A 22,949-nucleotide genomic window follows, 5' to 3' on the forward strand; every position below is an offset into this window, starting at 1 on the left:
CGTCTGCTAAAGCAAAAGTACAGTTTCAGGGCAAGAAAACCAAGTTCGATAGTGATGATGACTTTGATGGATATGAACCATCAACTCGACCAGTGAAAAGAGCAAGAGAAGAAACCGCCATGAAAGAACCTGCATCAAAACAACAGAAAACATAAAATGGAGTGGAGACCAGTAGTTTAGTGAACAAATTTTTTATTCATTTTAATTAGGTTTAAGCTGCCTTTTGTCTTTGAAGCCTTTTAAAAAGAAAACCGATTTAGGTCCACTTCAATGTCCACCTGTAAGAACAAAATTTTTTTGTTATTTAACTTGTCTTTTTGTTTTGTTTTGCTACCCTCATGAAAATTTTTTTAAAATGTATAGTTCTGTTTGTGTTATTCAGATGATTCAAATATCAACAGGAAGACTCTTCTGCTAAATTGCTTTTGTAATATGAGAATGTATTAGTACAAATTAATAAAATGTACACTATATAAAAAAAAAAATTTGAGCTTATGATTCGCATTGTCCTGCATGCTATTGTTCACAGACCATGACTTGTCCTGACTTTCCAGACTCTTCCAAAACCTAAGTATGTGTGTAAAGTAATTTTAAAATCCTCTTTTTAAAAATTTGTGTTTTGTAAGATGAAATCTGAGAGACAATTATTATTGGAAATTTAACAGTGTATCTAGTATTTAGTGTTTTTTTTTTTTTTAACAAAGACAGTGATAAAAAGGATTTCATTTTTCTGTTGCGTTCTATTCTATATGTGGATTTTCTTCTCATTTTTTTTCTTCTCACAGATTAAAAAAAAACACAACTCTTTTTTCCCTGCTATTTTAATACATTCATATAATCTGCTCAATTCATTTTTAATTTTCCTCTTATTTTTGGTAATATATTCATTGCATAAGAAACCTAATAATTGAAAAGCATTAGGCATGAAAGTTGGTTGATATAAGTTCTGCACATTATGAATAAGGCAAGGCAGGGCAGTTAATAGCTATTCTAAAGAGTCACCATTTGGAAATTAACTAATTAAAGACTTCATTTGTGCTTCTCTAGATAAGAGTTTTTCTACTTTATGTAATTATAGATTACTGATTTGGAAATATGTAGGGAACCTAGTTTTGGTTAACCTAAATTTGAACAATTAAAATGAGATAATAGTGATAATATAGTAAATATGGTCAGACATAATTATGTCTTCCTGGCGAGCGCACATACCTTATAGCAAAAATCTCTAAAAACAAAAATAGAATAATCATACCACATGTTTGTGTACTGAACCAGATATAATACATTTATCTATAATATTGTTATGTCATCTAATAGTAAATAGTAGTGGTAAAGCATAATAGTATTTATTTAATAACTTATCATTAAAAATAATGGTAGCATTAAAATTTTAATCTCCAATATCCCAAAACATTGTAGAAATCAAAAAGTATAACTCTCAGTTACTTTTAAAAAATTTATTACTATTATTATTTTAATAGAATGTGTAAATTTACCAGAAACAGAGAGAGGAAAAGTGAGAAATCATCCCCTGGGATGGGGGGATGACAACACAGCAGTCCTTTCTTCTTGATTTTCCTCTTTGGATTTTGGGCAAGCATGCACACTCACCCTGCATGATTTTCAAGTTACCTGGATCCAGAACTTAAACCACGGTCAACCACGTGGCAATCCAATACCCTAACCACCACACCATCCCCTCTCGGGTGCTTTTTATGGCTTCTTTTATTCCTAAATGTCTTCTTTATTTCAAATAAACAGATATACTGTGCTGGTGGTTTAGACTAAAAGGAATTTGTGAATAAAAATGACTATGGTATTTTTGTTTGATTGTGTGTTTGTATTTTTTCTTTCTTTCTTAAGGTGGTGTTGCTTCATTTTCCTTGATAGTTATCCTGCTTTTGTTTCACTGAGCTTCTTGAATGTGTGGGTAGATATCTCTCATTAACTTTTGAAAAAATATTAAAAATTACCTTTTAAAATATGGATTTTACTTTCTTTTGAGTCTGCAGTCAATGTTTATCTAACACTATTTTGTTCATTTATTTTAACTATTTCCTATTTTTCTTTGTTCGTTAATATAATTTCTATTGATATATATCAGAGATTACTAACCTTATTTTCTGATGTGTCTAGTTTGCTGTTGCATACAACTAAAAATTTAAAAAGAAATCACTATGGGGATTCTACAGTCTATTTCAACTAGCAGAAGAAAAAATAAGTAAAATTGAAAATATATTGATAGAAATTATGCAAGCTGAAAAACTTAAAAAAAGAAGTAAAAAATGAAGAGTCTCAGAGAATTGTGGGATACCATTAAAATATACAAAAGAAAGAAAGAGAGAGGAAGAAGAAAAAATACTCAAAATTTTATTGAAAACAACAACCTACCTATTCAGGAAATGCAACAAATTCTAAGAAGTATGCAAAGAACTTTAGAAATAGACCAGTTATAGTAAAAATGCTAAAAGCCAAAGACCAGGAGAAATTTCAAAAGTAAGAGAAAAAAATTTGTTACCGGAAGAAGAATCTCAATAAAATTAACAGCTGAAACGTAAGTAGAAGTAATAAAGGCCAGAAATCTGTGAGATAGCATAGCCATAATGCTGAAAGAAGAAACTGTTGAACCAAGAAGCCTATATCCAGAAAATGTATTTTTCAGAAATAAAGGTAAAATAAGGATTTTTCAAGATCAATAAAAACTGACTATAACTGTTGCTAACAAACTTTGGTCATAAAAAGGTTTCATAGGTTACATGGTGGTTAAGGCACTGGATCTGACATGGCTGACAATAGTTCAAGTCCTGGACCCAGTGACTAGAAAAATGACTCTGGACATGTGTGCCCAAAAACCCAAGTGGAGAATGGTGAAGGAAAATCATCCCCCAGGTGGCCATCTCACCTGGGGGATGATTTCTCACTCCCCTCCCCCCATTGAACACATATGCCCTACTAAAAAATGTTTTTCTCTAAAAAGAACTAAAAATTATACAGGTTGAAAGTAAAAAGAGCATCCAGACCATAATTCAAATCCACATTAAGACAACAATAAAAAAAAAGATAATAGAATCATGTAATTATAAAAGACAGTTTAATGCATTTTATTTTTCCATTTCCTTAACAAATGTTTTATATGTGCAATACACAAATGACAGCACAAAACAGGTGGATGTGAGTAAAGCTACATTGAACTAAGGAAAATTACTACTGATAAAAATATATAGTTACATATTAAGTTGGAAACACTAACAAATGTAATATGTATAATAATACCCAAGAAGGAGCAAAAGGGTAGAACTATAATAGTAGTAATGTCAGATATCACTGGAATTAACTAATATAAATCTTATCCTAATGAGTTTGGATGTATTGATAAACCCTAAACCTTCCATTAAAAATAAACAACTATATTTTAATAAATGAGAAAAAACATTAAAATCTACATAAGAAAATATTTATTCATGCAAAAAGCAATAAAGAAGAATATAGAAATGTAAGCCATAAAGTAAATAAAAAGTAAGCTCTCAAATGTAAATCCATGTACATCAATAATAATACTATTGGGTCATTGGGGAAATCAGGACACATTTTTGTATAGAAAAATATCTCATGACTTTTCCAACAACCTAATAAATAGAGAGGAAGAAGAAAAAATACTCAAAATTTTATTGAAAACAACAACCTACCTATTCAGGAAATGCAACAAATTCTAAGAAGTATGCAAAGAACTTTAGAAATAGACCAGTTATAGTAAAAATGCTAAAAGCCAAAGACCAGGAGAAATTTCAAAAGTAAGAGAAAAAAATTTGTTACCGGAAGAAGAATCTCAATAAAATTAACAGCTGAAACGTAAGTAGAAGTAATAAAGGCCAGAAATCTGTGAGATAGCATAGCCATAATGCTGAAAGAAGAAACTGTTGAACCAAGAAGCCTATATCCAGAAAATGTATTTTTCAGAAATAAAGGTAAAATAAGGATTTTTCAAGATCAATAAAAACTGACTATAACTGTTGCTAACAAACTTTGGTCATAAAAAGGTTTCATAGGTTACATGGTGGTTAAGGCACTGGATCTGACATGGCTGACAATAGTTCAAGTCCTGGACCCAGTGACTAGAAAAATGACTCTGGACATGTGTGCCCAAAAACCCAAGTGGAGAATGGTGAAGGAAAATCATCCCCCAGGTGGCCATCTCACCTGGGGGATGATTTCTCACTCCCCTCCCCCCATTGAACACATATGCCCTACTAAAAAATGTTTTTCTCTAAAAAGAACTAAAAATTATACAGGTTGAAAGTAAAAAGAGCATCCAGACCATAATTCAAATCCACATTAAGACAACAATAAAAAAAAAGATAATAGAATCATGTAATTATAAAAGACAGTTTAATGCATTTTATTTTTCCATTTCCTTAACAAATGTTTTATATGTGCAATACACAAATGACAGCACAAAACAGGTGGATGTGAGTAAAGCTACATTGAACTAAGGAAAATTACTACTGATAAAAATATATAGTTACATATTAAGTTGGAAACACTAACAAATGTAATATGTATAATAATACCCAAGAAGGAGCAAAAGGGTAGAACTATAATAGTAGTAATGTCAGATATCACTGGAATTAACTAATATAAATCTTATCCTAATGAGTTTGGATGTATTGATAAACCCTAAACCTTCCATTAAAAATAAACAACTATATTTTAATAAATGAGAAAAAACATTAAAATCTACATAAGAAAATATTTATTCATGCAAAAAGCAATAAAGAAGAATATAGAAATGTAAGCCATAAAGTAAATAAAAAGTAAGCTCTCAAATGTAAATCCATGTACATCAATAATAATACTATTGGGTCATTGGGGAAATCAGGACACATTTTTGTATAGAAAAATATCTCATGACTTTTCCAACAACCTAATAAATATTTTATTTGTAGCAACAACATTAAATGTAAATGGTTAAATATAAGTCTAACTGTACCCATAATAATATTTAAACTATATCAACAACACTAAATATAAGTGGATTAAGTAATCCCAATAAGACAAAATTTGTCAGATGGGATTGATATTATTATTATTTTTAGAGATTTTGGCATAGGACATATATGCTACCAGAGAGAGAGAGAGACACAGACAGAAAGCAAAAAATCATCACTCAGGGTGGATAACCATAGCATAATCCCTTCTCCTCTATTCTCCTTTCAGGATCTTGGGTATGCATGGACAGATGCCTGGCATGAGTTTTAAGCTACTGGGTCCAGGACTTGAACTGTGTTCGACTACATGGGAGCCTAATGACATAACCATTATGCCCTTTGCTGGTCCCTGTCAAGTTTGATTTTGAAAAATGCTATTTATTTCTACTATCTATAGGAGATACACTTAGATTCAAAATTTAAAATACATGGATTTAAAAGATACATTATTTTGGACCAACAGGTGGCATGATGGTTGAGGTGCTGGATCCCACATGGCTAACTCTATGGTTCAAGCCTTGAACCTGGTGACCTGAAAAATACACTGTGTGTATGTCCAGAATCTCAAGAGGAGAATGAAGAAGGGATTATAGAATGGCCTCCCTTTCTAGAAGGTAATTTCTCACTTTTCCTCTTTCTCTGGCTCTCTCCAGCAAGCACATACATATTATTTCAAAAATCAAGAGAGAAAAAAAGGATACTTTCTAAAAATAATGTTTATTTATATTTAATCACTGTACATCATTACATCATAAAAAAGTTTCTCCTGGGAACCAACAGTTAGCATAATGCTATGTTGCTGGACTCCCACGTAGTTGACCGCGGTTCGAGTCCTGGACCCGGTGGCTTAGAACTCACACCGGGCACATGCGCATGCGTGCCCAAGATCCCAAGAGGAGAATGGAGGAGAAGGGATTGCAGTATGACCCTCCCCCCCTGGGGGGTGATTTCTCGCTTTCTGTCTCTCTGTCTCTCTCTGTCGGGTAAGCACACACGTCCTATAGCGAAAATCTCTCTCTAAAAAAAAAAGAGGTTTTTCCTGCATGACTATAGTACATATAAGGTATGTTATAGATATTACCATCATCAATGGATAATGTTTCATTTTTGTTTTTGTTGAATGTTTTTTTTTGTCCGTCTGATCCCCTCTCTCCCTCCCCCATTACCTACTGCCTCCTATACTGTTTCCAGTATCTTTGATTGTGCTTCCTGCTATTTCACCTTCTGATCTTTCAGTTTATACCATAGAGTGCACACATTCAATATATATTAAGTGGGGACATATATCTATCTTTCAAAGTCTGACTTGCTTCCTTTAGCATTAAGTCTTCAGTATTTGTCCACTTTGAATCAAATGTCATTTTATTGTGTGTGTGTGTTTATTTTTGGCTGAGTAGTATTCCATAGTGTATAGATGCCACATTTTTTTAATCCATCTGTTTTTGAACATTTATGCTGATTCCAAGTCTTAGAAATTATGAATAATGCCTCAAAACTTACAAATAGAACTACCATATGAACCAGTAAAAGATATATCATTTAATGAAAAACAAAACAAACAAACAAACAACAACAAAAAAAACCAGAAAGCTGGAGGGAACATATTAATATAAAAAAATAAACTTATTATGAGTGAAATTCTGTCCCCTCAAAACTCACATGTTGAAGTGATAACATCATTACTTTAAATGGGACTAACATTGAAGACAGGCCTTTAAGGACAGAAATAAGTAAAACTCAGGCCTTTAGATAAGGTTGAATCCAATCTGTCTGGTTTTCTTATAAGAAGAGAAAATTGGACACACAAACATATCTGAGGTGCACATGATAAGAAAGACCACTTGAGGATGTAGAAAGAAAGTGGTCATCTGCAAGACAAGGAAATGGGCCTGTGAAGAAGTCAAACTGCTGAAACCTGATCTTGGCCTCCCAGATTCCAGAACTCTTAGAAAATAAATTTCTGTTTTCCATGCTACCTATTATTGTGGTATATTTTTAGGTCAACCCTTGCAAAATAATACAAATATTATGAGATGTAAAAAAAGTGGGGGTGGGACCAGCAGTTAGTGTAATGGCTATGTCACTGGACTCCCACATAGTCGACTGCAGTTTGTGTCCCGGACCCGGTGGCTTAAAACTCATGCCGGGCGCATGTGTGTGCATGCCCAAGGTCCCGAGAAGAGAATGGAGGAGAAGGGATTGTGGCAAGCCCATCCCCCCGGGGGGTGATTTCTCTCTTTCTGTGTCTCTGTCTCTGTCTGTTTGGTGAGCTCCTGCGCTATATAGCCAAAACCTCTCCAAAAAAAAAAATGTGGGGTCATTTTATGATAAAGAATCAAAATCAATCCCAAATGAATATAAAACATGAATAAATTTAAAGATAATAAAAGAAAGATGCAACAGTAATAATTTTATATGCACCTAATAACAAATCAACAAATAAATGAATAACTAATAAACATAATACATATACAAATGAGGAATTAGTAAGAATAATTAAATAATAATGGTTAAATACTTCAATATCTCACTTTCAATAATAGGAAGGAAAACCAGAAATATCAAAAAGAACATAGAAGACATAAACAGCATTATAAACCAACTAGATTCTTAATAGATAACTTTAAAATGTTTTACCCAACATTATTTTCAAATCCACATGGGTCGTTCTCCATGTTAGGCCACTTGTTTGGTTATAATACGAACTTCAGTAAATTTTAGAAGATAGAAATAATGGAAAATATGTTGTTGGCTCACAATGAAATTAAAATAAAAATTGATGGCAGGAAAAATTTTGATAAACTCACAAATACATAGAAATCAAATCGCATACTTCTTAATAACCAATAAATAAAAGAAATCAAACAGGAAATCAGAATATTTTGAGATTAATGAAAAATGAAGACAACATATCAAAATTTGCAGGGTACAGCTAAAGTAGTACTTAGGGAAAATGTATAGTTGTCAATGTGTATATTAAAAAAAAGGAATGATCTCAAATAATGATACTTAGTAAATAAAATGCTTACTTAACCAAAAACATGCAGACAAAAGTAACAGAAAAGATTAGAGTAAATGAATGATATAGAGAAAAGAGAGAATAGAATATCAGTGAAACCAAGCACTTGTTTTTAAATGGAGCAACAAAGCCAACAAAACTTTAGCTAAATTAACCAAGGTAGGAAAAGAAAAGACTCAACTTACCAGAATCAGTGATACAGAAGAAATATTGCCAATGTCACGGAAATAAAAAGGATTATCCAGTTACCATTTGACCCAGTAATTCACTAGTAGCTATTTCCCTAAGACAAAGTTTAAACATATATACATACAAAAGCTTACACTCAAAGGATGATGGCAGTATTGTTCATAATAGTCAAATGGTAAAAATCACTCTGATATGCAATAAGTGATAAATGGGTAAAATTAATAAGATATTTTCATTAATTGGACATTATTTATTAAATGAGTATTATTAAATCATTAAAAAGTACTGATATATGCTACAAACTGTATGAAACTTGAAACACGTGAACTAAAAGACTACATGTTATATGATTTTAGTTCATATAAATATTCAAAATATAGAAATCTATGGAGATAGTAAGATGTTTAGTGGTTACTTAGAGTTAGGTGACTATAGAGAATGAAGGGGGAATAACTAAAGAGAAAGATTTGTTATTAATGTAAAAACGTCCTTAATTTAAAGATGTGGTGGTTGCATATATTTGTGAATATATTTTAAGGCCAGTAAATTGCCCACATTAAAAGGGTTGATTACAGGTTCATCAGCTGGCTTAATGGCTATGTTGCTGGACTCCCATATATTCAATCACGGTTCAGGTCCTGGACACAGTGGCTTAAATTCACGCTGAGTGCATGTGTGTGTGTGTGTGTGTGTGTGTGTGTGTGTGCCCATAATCCTGAGAGAAGAATGGCTAAATCTTTCAATAATTAGCCCAGACCTTTTATCACCTTTTGAAATTTCAGTAGCCTATAAAAATGGTTAATGGAGGGACCAGCAGTTAGTGTAATGGCTATGTAGCTGGACTGCCACGTAGTCGACTGCCGTTCGAGTCCCGGACCTGGTGGCTTAAAACTCACGCTGGGTGCGTGTGCGTGTGTGCCCAAGATCCTGAGAGGAGAATGGAGGAGAAGGGATTGCAGCGTGGCCATCCCCCCTAGGGGGTTATTTCCTGCTTTCTGTCTCTCTGTCTCTGTCTGTCTGTCTGGCGAGCGCACGTGCCTTATAGCAAAAATGGTTAATGGAGAGCAAACTTGTTCTATGTATCACTTAAAAAACTTAAATGTGTTTATTAAGTTAAAAAACTTAAATATGTTTTATTGTAAGTTGTTATAATGTGAGTATTTGACAAAGTTTTAATCTTCTTTCCTACTATCACTGCATTGGAATAAAATGATAATGTCGATAACTGATACTTGCCTCAATACATGCATTATTTTTTGTCCTGTTACTGATGATTTATTAACGATGAGAACTGCAGAATTTAAGTAGTTTTAGGACTCTATTGAAAGTCTACTTTTAGTATATAAAATATATCTATATTCATAACTCCAAAGGCCTTTGTTAAACACATATAGTAAATGTCAACATTTTTCATTAAATGAACATGAGAAGTGTCACGGTTCTGAGTAAGACTCAGGAGGCAATCAGCTCAAGAGAAAAAGGTTAGTTTATTAAGAGGAAAACTTCCCAGGAGTCTGAAGTTGGAGGTGCTTCAGTTGGCCTACCAAGAAAGAGGGGGTTCCTTTTACAAGCCAGTCTAGCTATTCTGGGAGACTGTGTGTGACTGTAGTCAGGGGATAAGCACACATGAAACATTTTGTGGGTTTTTCTGTTCTATCTGCAGGGAATTTGACCTCTCAGTACTAGCTTTATGTCATTTTGTCTACTACTCCCCAGATGAGTGTGACCTTGCAGTAGCAGCGCCTGGGATGTGGGCCCATATATAAATGTATTTGACTATAGAAAGACAAAATAACTGAAATCCAAGCCATAGAATGAGAGTAAAAATTTGCAACACTGAGACAGCAGGTGGCATGGTGGCTAAGACACTGCACTCCCACATGGTCAAGTACAGTTTGAGTCCTGAATCTAGAGGCTTGAAACTCACACTGGGTACGTATACATGTGTGCCCAGACTCCTGAAAGAAAAATGGAGAAGTGATTGTGCATGGCCATCCTCCCTGGGGGATTTGTCACTTTCCGTCTCACTGCCTCTCCCACCAGTACACACACCCTATAGAAAAATCTATTTTTTTTTTTAAATTGCAACACTCACCAAAACTCAAATCTTGTTTATAAAGAACATATTTATAAATTATTAAGTTAGAAAAAAGAGGTATAAAAGCGTGTGCGAAGAACATGAGCAGTCATTTTGTAAATCAATGAAAATAAAACCCTGATTTCTAACAAATACCCATAAACTTTATATTCCACCATATGCCATTTCACTATTACAGGGATGACCATACACTGTATTTCTATAAAATGGACTTATTTTCTAAATGTGAAGATAAAATGTGGTGACAAAGACTCTAATTTTGAAAAGAGTCTAGTCATACTTCTGTGGACTCTCCTTTCATCTAGGTCTCAAACTTGATTTACCAAAACTGTAGAAACTATGGAAATGATTTTGCCTCCAGTGTCCCAATAAAAGATTTATAAAAACACTGACACGGTTTCTGACAACTGAATATTATAGCCCTGGGATGAAGGATCCAGCCTTTGCTATGCCCAAAACCTGGAGGTAAGGCCTCTGTCTCCCAATCTCTGTGAGAAAATATTTTCCTAATTCCAATATGGGCCAGTTAGCACATGCAGATGAGATTTTTGGAAACCAACGCTAACTTCTTGCTTTTTATAAAAGTCTATTTCTCTCATTCCTGAAGCCCCACAGATCCTCTTTGTTCCTAGTTTTCTCTTTAAGTCCCCAGTCCCAGTCACCCCTGCACACATCAAAGTTGAGCTTGGTCCACAAGTTCACATTGCACTGACTTCTATATTGCTGTGGTCAATGGTTTATTGCTGATTACAATCTTCCACTTAACACTTACTCCTTTTTTTATTTTTTTCCTTTTGACAAGGCCTTTTGTGCTAGGGTTCTCCTTCCTCAGCCTCCTCAGTGGCTGGGAATACAGGCATGAGCCACCTTTCCCAGTCTTTCAGGGTAGGCTGAGAATGGAACCTAGGCCTCCCACGTGACCTCAACCAGCTAAGTAGTAGCATTATCAGTGCCCTCCATTGTGGCTGGGCCTGTGCTTATCACTTTACTGTCTAGCTTTGTTTATCTTTAACAATACTTAGTGTCTTTAATATTACTTAATCATGGGATGATTTATGCAATGACTATTAATATCCTCTTTTACTAGTGTATAATTGAACATAATTTGGGATATACTGCATTAACTTATTTTCCTATTGCTATTTCTAGCTCTCTATGGGAGAAAGAATTAATGCTGCATAATCATTTAAAATAGAGTCAAGCTGAGTAACATGTGTTATATATTAGGGAATCATTCAGAAAACATGATTATGATTCAGATGATAGAAATTTATTTAAGTAAAAATATTAATTCTCAATTTAAAGCAGAAAGAAAAGCCTAAGAATTGGAAATAATCACATAATGGCTAACAGGCAGTTTCTGTAATTGGGATTTTTAAAAAGCTAGCATTTTATGTTTAGCACATGCTCTAAAATAAATTTGCCTTTAGTGAGATAATTAGAATGCTTGGTATGATAATGTTATTTTCCAGTGGTTCAAATTGCTCAGGGTAATTTATATTTTCCTTTCATATCTATTTGTTAGTTGAGTTGTTTGCTAGTGGTAAATTGCCCTTTAGCTGCATTTGAAAACATAATCCGCTAAGCACAGTTGGCCTGCATAGTCATTAGATTGTTTAGTCAACTGTCCACTAGCAACATGGCTAGTACATACATCATTCGTGGTTAATGAAATCGTTTCTAGCTTCTTTACATAGAAGTATGTCTTTGAAAATTTCCAATTATCTAAGACCCGAAACATGACAAAAATCAAAGCAACTCATTAAATAACATGCAGTATTTCTTTTGGGATTCAAATTATTTTGGCACCGTTCAGTGATTTAGGGTGATCTTTGTAAGTTTAAGACTACATTATCCATGTGTAAAATTCAAAAACAAGAGTTTTGTTTGAGAGACTACAAAAAAATTTTTTTTTCCCGTACCGTATCTCTTAAATACACACTCCTCTTTTAATTTACTCTCCTTAACTTTAAGTTGTTCTCATCAGGCCAATTTCCAACTCATGAACTTTTGTAATTAACACAAATTGTCTGCATAATCATTAGTAGCACAAATAACCATGTCCTTTGCAAATTTCTTAATGAAAAGAGAAGACACATAATTCACTGATTACATAAAAAATTAATAATGCCAGGAATAAAAGGTCTTTGTGAAAATGCAATAATTTAATTGAGAAGACATTAACACAAGCTGCCCAGGATTAAAGCTATTTCCAGTTTTAAAAAAAAAGCAGCATTCTGCCAAGTTTTCAAATAATTTATTAAGGGCTTATCATATGTATTACTTAAGTACGTACTCATTGAAACTTAATATTCACCGTTTTATAGATACTCATCAGGTGCCTAGTATGTGCAAATCATTGTAATAGGTAAGGAATGAAGAGACTGACATGAGCAAATAAAAGTCATGATCTATACATTGAAAGAAAGTAAATGCCAATGGACAAAAACTAATAATACACAGAAATTGCCAAAAAGGAAAAATCTGGGAGGGGGGAATATAATAATAATAATGATGATGATAGTGCAAACAACCTGTGCCTGTTGTACATTTATGCATTTATTTTTATTCCAGGAAATTTAAACATTTTAACTCTTTTATTCTTTCTACAAAATTGTGAGTTAGGCAAAAATTATCTCTATTTTACATAATGAAAAACTGAGCCCAAATGTTGTTGAGTAATTTGCCCAGGGTAAATGTTGAGGCCAGTCTTATACCCCAAGAAGAAGACTCCAGAGTCTGTGTGATTCAATAGTCTTGTGTCGGCGTCCGCCCCAGGGCTTGGGTCTAGCTGAATCATGATCAGGGGGCTGCTGGTGAAGAAGAGAAAGAGGACGAGAAAGAGAAAGCCCTCCATCTTGCCAGGACCCGAGAGTTGGAAAGAATGAGACAAAGGGAGAGAGTGGAAACGGACACAGGAAGCCTGAGCCTAAGTAGCCCAAGCAACTTGTGCCGCCCAGATGAACTGGACGTCTTTATTTATAGTACAAGGAGACATTACACATATATGTTTCATGATACTTCATGGATTAGTTGTCAGGTTACAGACAATGAGAAGCAGTTAATAAATCTATATGGGCTTAGTCATACCCGGGGCCAGGTGTATCCCTTGGTGGTAATCCCATCAAGAGAAAATCTCATCTACTTTTCTAATACAGAGAGCTAGCTGTTGGGTGTGGGGAAGGAGCTAAAGAACTTCTCTATAAGGAGTGCACCACCACACCCAGAGAAGTCTAACGAACCTTTCAGATGCAGAGCAGGGATTGGACTTTACTAATTGGGGTCAAAATGTTTCTTGAAGTCCATCAGATGTGTCTGTTGGAACACCCCTAGTAATTTCCACCCTTGCTGTCTGCAGCCAAGGTCAGGGAAAGACAAGTTACAAGGTACTGCCAAACCCCAAAAGAGCAGGTGGTGTTTACTCAGAGCATGTCCCCGCACCTCAGACTCTCTCTCTTAAACGTGTCCCCACAGTCTTGTCATACTGTACTTTAGATTCAAATGCAGAAGAATATTTTTGAAAATAACAAGTGATTGGCTTTCATAGTTTTCTTAAGAGGCATTTATTCAAACTAGTGAATTATGAAATTTCAGGATCTGCTTATAAACTATAGAAATGTCCTGGCCAGCCTACCAGAATGGATCTGTTTTCCATGAACATCTCACATTCATTTAGCTAAGAATCAATAATATATGAACTGCAAGTGACAAGCGTTTATATGAGAGAGTATATCCAAACAACTGAAAAATAAACCATTAATATTCTTTCTGTGCTGGAAAATGGATTGTAATCAGAAGAGTGGAGAGTTTGAAACTGGACCAAGTGAAATTAATTGGTTGATTGCATCAGGACATGATGTGCTGATTATATATTCATAAAAAAACAATGCATCATACCTGACACACAAATGAGAAGGTAATATTTCAATGGATGCATTCTTTGTGGGTGTAGGAATGTGTGCCTGAGTGCAATACAGTTCGTTTTTATATTAAAAAGCACAGAATATAGGAAAGCTTAAATAAGAAAGTAAAAATTATCAGCAATTGTTTAACCTAGAGAGTATTAGTTTGTACAATACACAAATTCTGTTTTCTTTTAATATAAAGTCATAATAAACTATTCAGGTCAATAAAACAGTCTTCAACATTCTCATTTTACAAAATTATTTAGTGTTTTGTTTCTCTAACATATACTAAATTATGCATTTCCTTGTTTTTGGTTATTTAGGATGAATTTACATTTTTACTATGATAAATCATGCTGAAATAAGTATTATTCTGTAAATTTTTATTCTGTAAATTTTTGAGAGGTTTTTGTTATAGGGCATGCATGCTCACCAGAAAGACAGAGAAAGACAGAAAGATAAAAAGTGAGAAATCACCCCCCAGGGGGATGGTCATACCACAATCCCTTCTCCCCCATTCTCTTCTCAGGATCTTGGGCATACACACACACGCACCCAGTGTGAGTTTAAGCCACTGGTTCTGGGACTTGAACTGCATTCAACTACATGGGAGTCCAATGATATAGTCATTACACCAACTGCTGATACCAATATACATATATTTTTAAGAAGAAAATTATACTCAGTGTTTACTTCATTTTTCATTTAATTTCTAGTAAAGTACATAAGTGTGTCACTATTAGCTATTTGGCACTTCTGTTCTTTAACATTTATTTATTTACGTATTTAAATTTTCTAGAGAGTACGTGCAGTTGCTGGAGGAGAGAGACAGAGGGAGGGAAGTGAAAAAGCACTTCTCTTGGGGGATGGACACGCACAATCCCTTCTCCCATTTCTACTCTAAAATTTTGGATACCCATGTACACATGCTCAGTAGGTTTTCTCAAGCTGTTGGGTCCAAGCTAGAACCCCACAGTTGATCACACTGCTTTAACCACTTCCATTGCCTGACTCTGAAATTTCTTAATTTCTTTTCTTTGTTTTATTTATATATATATAACATTATTATTATTAGATATTATTAATCAATAATATTAATTAAATATTAATCAATAATTAAATATATGAAACATATAAATATATATTATATACACACATTTATGTATAATGCAAAGTATGTATAGAGTATGTAATTTATACATAGAATTTTTTTATGAATATATAAAAAATGTATATCACTATACATCTCTACAGTGTACAACATGATTTTTCCCAGCACAAATGCAGTACATATCAGTCAAGACAAAAACACTACCATATATATTATCATCAGCAAATAACTTACCATTTTTTTGTCAATTAAATGTATTTTTTCCCTCTGTCCCTCTCCTTCCCTTCCCCTATTACCCACCTTTTGCACTCTCTTTTTCAAATATCTTGTTTATTGAAGTCAATTTGTGTGAACTCTTGATACATTAAAAATTACCTTTTTCTCAGATTCATTTTTCCACATATTTACTACAGTATATAATTCACATTTCAGTGTTCCTTATGATGCAGATTAATACTCTCTACGATGAATATTATAATCTAGTGAGGAAGACTTAAGTAGGTGAGATTTAAAAAAGGTAGTTTGAACTTTATCTCACTAAGCATTATCCTCTGGGTTATAAATATGAAAGAAAATGAGACAAAGATTAAGAGGAAGATCAATATAGCTTGAGTGGATTTCATGCAGTGTGTAGGAAATTCCATTTGTTGTAGTTCTTACATTTACTCATAAATAACTTTGTGCTGGTCTGCTGGATATTTTATTTATTTATTTATTTGACATGTTTTTGCTCTAGGGCATGTGGGCTCATCAGAAAGACAGAGAGAGACAAAGAGACAGAAAGGGAGAAATCACTCCTCAGGGGATTTTTTGGCATGCATGCACATGCACCTGGCGTGATTTTTCAAGGTGTCAGGTTCAGGAGTCAAACAGTGTTTGGCCATGTGGGAGTCCATCATCTTAACCACCATACCACCTGCTGGTTCCAGCATTTTAAATTGTATAAACATGGAGGACATCAGATAGTTTTAACAATGTTGCATTTAGAGACAGTTTCTTATCAATTTCATTCTTTTCCTTATCAATTTAATCCATGGCAAATTTTCAATTAAAATATTTTAAAAGAATTATTCATTTAATTTAACTTACTATTATTATTTTAAAATTAGTTATAGGGCACATGTGCTCACCAGAGAGGGAGAGGAAAGGAGAGAGAGAGAAAGTGAGAAAGCAAGGTGCCAGGTCTGGAACTTGAACCACTGTTGGCCATGTGGAGTCCAGCACCTTAATCAACACACCACCTGCTGTGCCCAGTTAAATTTTTTTTGTATGGATCATTTTTGTCTTAAATATCAAAATAATGTATAATTCTGCAGGTTAATACATTGGAAAAACTATGGGCTTAAAAAATAGAAATATATGAGCCAGCATAAGGAGTGGTGTTTAAGGCAGCTGGATCTCACGTGGCTGACAGTGTGGTTTGAGTTCCGAATCCAGGGTATTGAAAAATATTTAATGGATATACTAATATATAAAAACATTAACATAAATGTTAATGTTTTGTTCCTAAGAAAGGCAACTTACAAAAATAGCCATTGAATCAGTTATGTATGAATCATTTTTTCTTCTTTTTTTGGAGAAGTTTTTTGCATTGGGCATGTGTGTTCGCCAGAAAGACAGAGAGAGACAGAGAGACAGAAAGCGAGAAATCACCGCCCGGGGCGATGGCCATGCAGCAATCCCTTCTTGTCCATTCTCCTCTAGGAATCTTGGGCACGCACGCACGTGCACCAGGCATGAATTTAAGTGTAGGACTATGCAATATTCATGAGGTTTTAGAAGACTGCCTGATGTCCTGAACTGTATGGATGCCCAATAAATGCCTGAGATAGCTTTAGCCACTCAACTTCAGCTGACAACGAGACCATATACGAGTAGGAAGTGAAGGCTATGGCAGAGCTATAATCTGCTGAGTGTTGAATGTGTGCCCTAATGTACATACAGAGTGCTCTAGGAAAGTATGACAGACTTACTGTTCAAATAATTTGAGGGAATCTACATTCAGTGAACTGCTGATTGCTGAAGTAATAAGTTGAACTTTAGTGGAAGCATGAATTACATTGAATGCTAGCATTGAAAAATTAGTCTAGGAAAGCAGTTAAACAAGATATAAAAATCCATAGCAACCAAAGCCTAATGAGCAACAACAAACCCTGAGGGTGTACATAATTTGATTTTCAGAGCTGCCTTATGATATTTTTTAATTTTTCTAGGATTCTACAAAAATCATAAGGCACACAAATAAACAGAATATATATTGTTAAGCACAGGTAAAAAGAAATTGACAGACTTTGTCCCCAAGAGGGCTCAATGTTGAGCTTATTAAAGTAAGACTTCAATTCAGCTATTGTAAATTTATTGAAAGATGTAATAAGAAGGCCAAACTTAAAGAATTAAAGAAAAAAGACAACAATGCCTCTTCAAATATAAAATATGAGCTAGAAATTATAAAAGAACCCAAATAAATTATTTGAAGTTAAAAGAAAAAAATCAATAAAGAAGCTCCACAGAAAAAATATAGATTTCAGAAGAAAGAATTAGTAAATCTGTAGATAGATTGAGACAATCAAATTAGAGGAACTGAAAACAGCAATAATAACAAATGTGTGTGTGTGTGTGTGTGTACACACACATATGTAAAAATGGCATACATAAATTCTATCTTATCATTAAAAAAAATGAGTTAAATGTGATTAAAAAGTAGATGATAGATTTAAAAGCAACAAATAAGACAAGATTCAACCATATATTTTCCATTGAAAACACGCAGTTCAGAGGTAAAATGTTAGAGAAAAAATACTACGCAAATGTTAGCTAAAATAAAGCTGAAATAGCTGCATTAATATAAAACTAAATACATTTTAAGATGGAAATTGTATTAAAAACAAAGTGGTGCACTTTGTATTGATAAAACAATCCATCTATACAAAAATATCCCACTTATTAATATGTGTGAAGGCTCTCCATAGAATTTCTTTTATACTGTCTCCAGTGTTCCTAGTTGTCCTCCATGCTTTTATACCTTCCAACCTTTCAGTTTCTGCCATAAAGTGCAGGAATTTGTTATATATTAAATGGGGTCATACGTACCTTTCTTTCACAGTCTGGCTTAGTGGAAAAACACTTGCATTTTCATGTTTATTGCAGCATTATTCACAATTGCCAAGACATGGAACCAACCCAAATGTCCACTAACAGAAGAATGGATTGAAAAAGTATAGCTCATACGCACTATGGAATATTATTCAGTCATAAGGCATTGAGATCCTGGCATATGATAGAAAGTGATCAAATATGGATAATGCTTTTATGAAGTGACAAGGCCATATTGAAGGTGACCTCTCAGCAACAGACCATTCACATTAATTTTAAGGAAAAAGTAATCCTGTTTATGCCCCAATTGAGAAGACTGATGATTAACAACAGAATTAATAGCCAATACCATAGACACTTCAATTGGTTCAGCTTATGCATTTCTTACTGAAAAATTAAAATTGAGCAAATTGTCTGCTTGATGGGTACTGAAACTGTTCTGACCAGATCAGCTGCAGAAAAGATCAGAACTTCCAATGGAAAATTTAAATAACTGAGATTAAGATCCTGAAGCATTTCTACAAAGAATTTTAACAAGAAATGATACATGGCTTTACCAGAGTGATCTTGAAGACAAAGCTATGATTACTCAAAGTTGGAAATGATCAAATCAAAGCAAAATGGACAAGTCAAAGCAAAGGTCATAGCAACAGGTTTTTGGGGATGCTCAAAATATTTTTCTTGTTAGTATTTTGGAGGGCTAAAGAAAGATAACTTTTGCTTATTATGACAATATTTTGAAAAAACCAAAGCTTTAGGAAAAAAAAATGCTTGGGAAAACTGTATCAGAGAGATTTTCTCCACATCAACAATGCTCCTGCTGGGACTGGCAGTTATTGTAATGGCTATGTCGCTGAGCTCCCATGTAGCCGATCGTGGTTCGCGTCCCGGACCTGGTGGCTTAAACTCACTCTGGGCACATGTGCATGTGTGCCCAAGATCCCAAGAGGAGAATGCTGAAGGGATTGCAGCCTGGCCATCCTCCCTGGGGGGGTGATTTCTTGCTTTCTATCTCTCTGTCTCTCTCTGTCTTTCTGGCGAGCACACATGCCCTATAGCAAAAAAACCTCTCAAAACAAACAAACAAACCAACAAAAACAAAACAAAAAAAACAATGCTCCTGCTCATTCTTTTTATCAAACAAGGACAATTTTGTAAGTGTTTCTACAGAAAATCCATGGCATCTACTTACAATACTGATTTGGCTCCTCTGACTGCTTTTTTTTTTTTTTTTCTTAATCCTTTAAAATCATTAAAGGAGCCCCATTTTTCTTTGCCTAATAATGTAAAAGGAGTTTCATTGACAAGTAACCCCCAGAATCCTTAGTTCTTTCATAATAGAATAAGTGGCTGGTATTTTCACTTACAAAAGTGTCTTTGAAGGGGCCAGCAGATGGCATAGTGGTTAAGACATTGAATTCCCACAAGACTGACCAGGGTTCTGGTCTTGAACCCAGCAGCTTTAGAATTACTTTGGGTACATGTGTGTACACACCCAAAATCCTAAGAGAAGAATAGAGGAAAAAGGATTGCAGCATCGCTATCCTCCTGGGGGTGTGCTCTCACTTGCCCTCTCTCTGTCTCTCTCTCTCTGTCCCTCTCTGGCAAGTGCAAGTACCTTATGAAAAAAAAAAACAAAAACAAAAAACAAAAAAAAACAAAAACAAAAAAAGGTATCCTGAAAATGATGAAGTTTATGTTGAAAAACAAAGTTCATCTTTTTTTATTTTAATATTTTAATTTCATTTTACACCAACTTTTTGAGGTCTCCTCATATACAGATGACAACATAACTAGTATGCATTAAAAAAAAATAAACTGAATTCAAGGGAAAAGTAGGCAAATTATAATAGTTGCAGAATTCAATACCCTTACTCTCAATAATAGGTAGAACTGCTATTCTGAAGATCAACAAGAAAATAGAAGATTTGAACTGTACTGTTAATCAGCTAGTCTTACCTAAAATCTATAGAATACTTTAAACAACATGTTTATGCGTATGTACTTATCTGTGCACACATACGCTTTTAGAGAATAATCCTGTAGGGCTATGAATAGATAGACTAAGTATGATCAATATCTGTCCCATAATCTTCTGGCCCTACCCCCTTAACCGGAAACTTTTATCTAATAGTAAAATAGTATATCATGTTTCTATAAAATTTGCTTAAAATTATAATTAGATTTATTACTTCCTACTTCTTCTAAAAGGAAAATAAATTTTAGCTATTTCTTCTATAAGTGAGAGAAATAGAGACAATACCTCCAACAAAGTTCTGATGTCATAATCCATTTCCAGATTTAGTCAGTCCTAGATCACGGGCATGCACATACTTGGTGTACTTAGAGAGGTCTATGGACAGGAACCTGAAGCCCTATCATGTGGGTCACCATCACAGAGTGTTAGGTTTTGGTGCTACATCTACTAGCCCCTAAAAGGAAAACTTAATCTGAATTATATACAAAACAAACAAAACCAATAGTTCCCTAGAGACTTTGGATGCCTGTTAAGATCTTAAACCTGAGGGCTAGGGACCAGCAGTTAGCATAATGGCTATGTCACTGGACTCCCAAGTAGTCGACCGCAGTTCAAGTTCTGGACCCGGTGGCTTAAACTCACGCCGGGTACGTGTGCGTGTGTGCCCAAGATCCCAAGAGGAGAATGGAGGAGAAGGGATTGTGGCGTGGCCATCCCCCCTGGGGGGTGATTTCTCACTTTCTGTCTCTCTCTCTCTGTCTGTCTGGCGAGCGCATGTGCCCTATAGCAAAAACCTCTCCAAAAAGAAAGAAAGAAAGAAAGAAAGAAGAAAGAAAGAAAGAAAGAAAGAAAGAAAGAAAGAAAGAAAGAAAGACCTGAGGACTAGAACAATTCCTGACACTCAATAGCTTTCTCTCTCTCGCTCTCTCTCTCTCTCTCACACACACACACACACACACTTTAAAAAAAACATTTATGAATATATTTGTTTTTAGTTTGCTATAGGGCATGTGCACTCACCAGGTACAGACTGAGAGAGGGGAGAAATGAGAAATCACTTCCCTGGGGAATGGCCATTTCACAACCCCTTCTCCTCCACTTTCCTCTTGGGATTCTGGGCATACACACACATATGCCTGGTGTGTTTTTAAGTTGACAAGTTCTCGATTTGATCTGTGAAGTTGACCATGTGGGATCCATTACCCTGAACACCACGCCATCCACTGGCCCAGCACACAAAAACATTTTAAATCTACACTGACAACAATTCTGGTTGTTTAGATATCATCATTCATAATTACCTTCAAACAATTACATAATAAGTAATTTGATCTTACTTGAACCATGACTTATGCCAATATGCTTTTTCTGATTCTCCAAGACTGGATTACATAATGTCTATGCATATTTCTACAACACATTGTCTTTTACTTCCCATTGAATTTTTTCACAATTTTTAATTTCATTTTCTTTTACACATTCAATCACATTATTTAGCTTACAAAATGAATATTTCAACAGGTGAACATTCCTCCCTAGTCCAGTTGGTAAAACTATATATATACTACAATGTAAATGGTAATTTCATTTTTGTATCATCTGCTTAATTTTAGGTTCCACAGGGACAGGCACTGTGACAATTTTTTTCATGCACTGAGTCAATTATAAATATGGATTAAATGACTGGTTTGTTAGATTGAGAGCACCAAATAGGTATTTCAAATAAAGGTAATCTGAGCTCCAAGTTTCTGAATAAAATAGAAAATAGTAACAGACTCTATTCTAAAAGAGTTCTCTTAATAGAAAACTTGTAGGCAATCTCAATTGTAAGATTATATAAATCTATAGCTTGAATTTATTTTATTATGGACTAAAAAATACAGTATTTCAAATGACTGCTATATATTTATTTCTCTCTGTATATATTAAACATGCCATCCAATTGTGTTTTGTAGGTATGAAATATTTTTACCTATATAACATAAATCTTCAGGACTTACAAAGTAGACTATCTTTATTTTAGAATAAAATATGTAGATGTCTAAATTTCTTTTTGCATTGTATAAATAAGAAAACATGTTGGCCTGAATGGCCAAAATAAAAAGCCAGTTATGGTAAAAGATGTGAGTTCTATAAATTTTACATAAAAAATTAAAGTGAGTTTATTTTTATTTAATTTATTGTGGTTTTTATGTTAGTGATTGAAAACATAAAGAAAGAAGCTGGCCTCCTCAAGATCACTTGTTATCTCATTAAGAAGAATTATTCCTAAAATGTACATATTTTTCAAAAAAACATTTCTGGCTTATGTCAACCTATTCAGGAAAAAGGTAAATTTATGCCAAATGTCTAATAAGCAGGGGAGTTTTTTAATTAACAAGATCACAGCAGAAGTAAAAAAAGGAAGAATCAGTTAATGTGGTCTGCCATTCATCAGCTAATTTCAGTACAGTTGGTTGAGTCATCGATTCCTGTTCCGTGTTGTGCAGGTCTCCAACATTGATAAACTGTAGTGAGCTAAACTTCTAATTTATAGCATCCCTCTAGATTCAGGGCTTTCAGCTCTACTGG

General features: G+C 34.2%; 1 pseudogene; it reads left to right on the forward strand.

Annotated features, from left to right (window-relative positions):
• LOC102469770 (lupus La protein pseudogene) overlaps positions 1 to 209 on the forward strand; it is a 1,296-nt pseudogene extending 1,087 nt beyond the window's left edge.
• Positions 210 to 22,949: the final 22,740 nt, after the last annotated feature.

Source organism: Tupaia chinensis, unplaced genomic scaffold (assembly GCF_000334495.1).
Source record: "Tupaia chinensis unplaced genomic scaffold, TupChi_1.0 Scaffold149696_1, whole genome shotgun sequence".
In the NCBI taxonomy this organism is placed as follows: domain Eukaryota; kingdom Metazoa; phylum Chordata; class Mammalia; order Scandentia; family Tupaiidae; genus Tupaia; species Tupaia belangeri.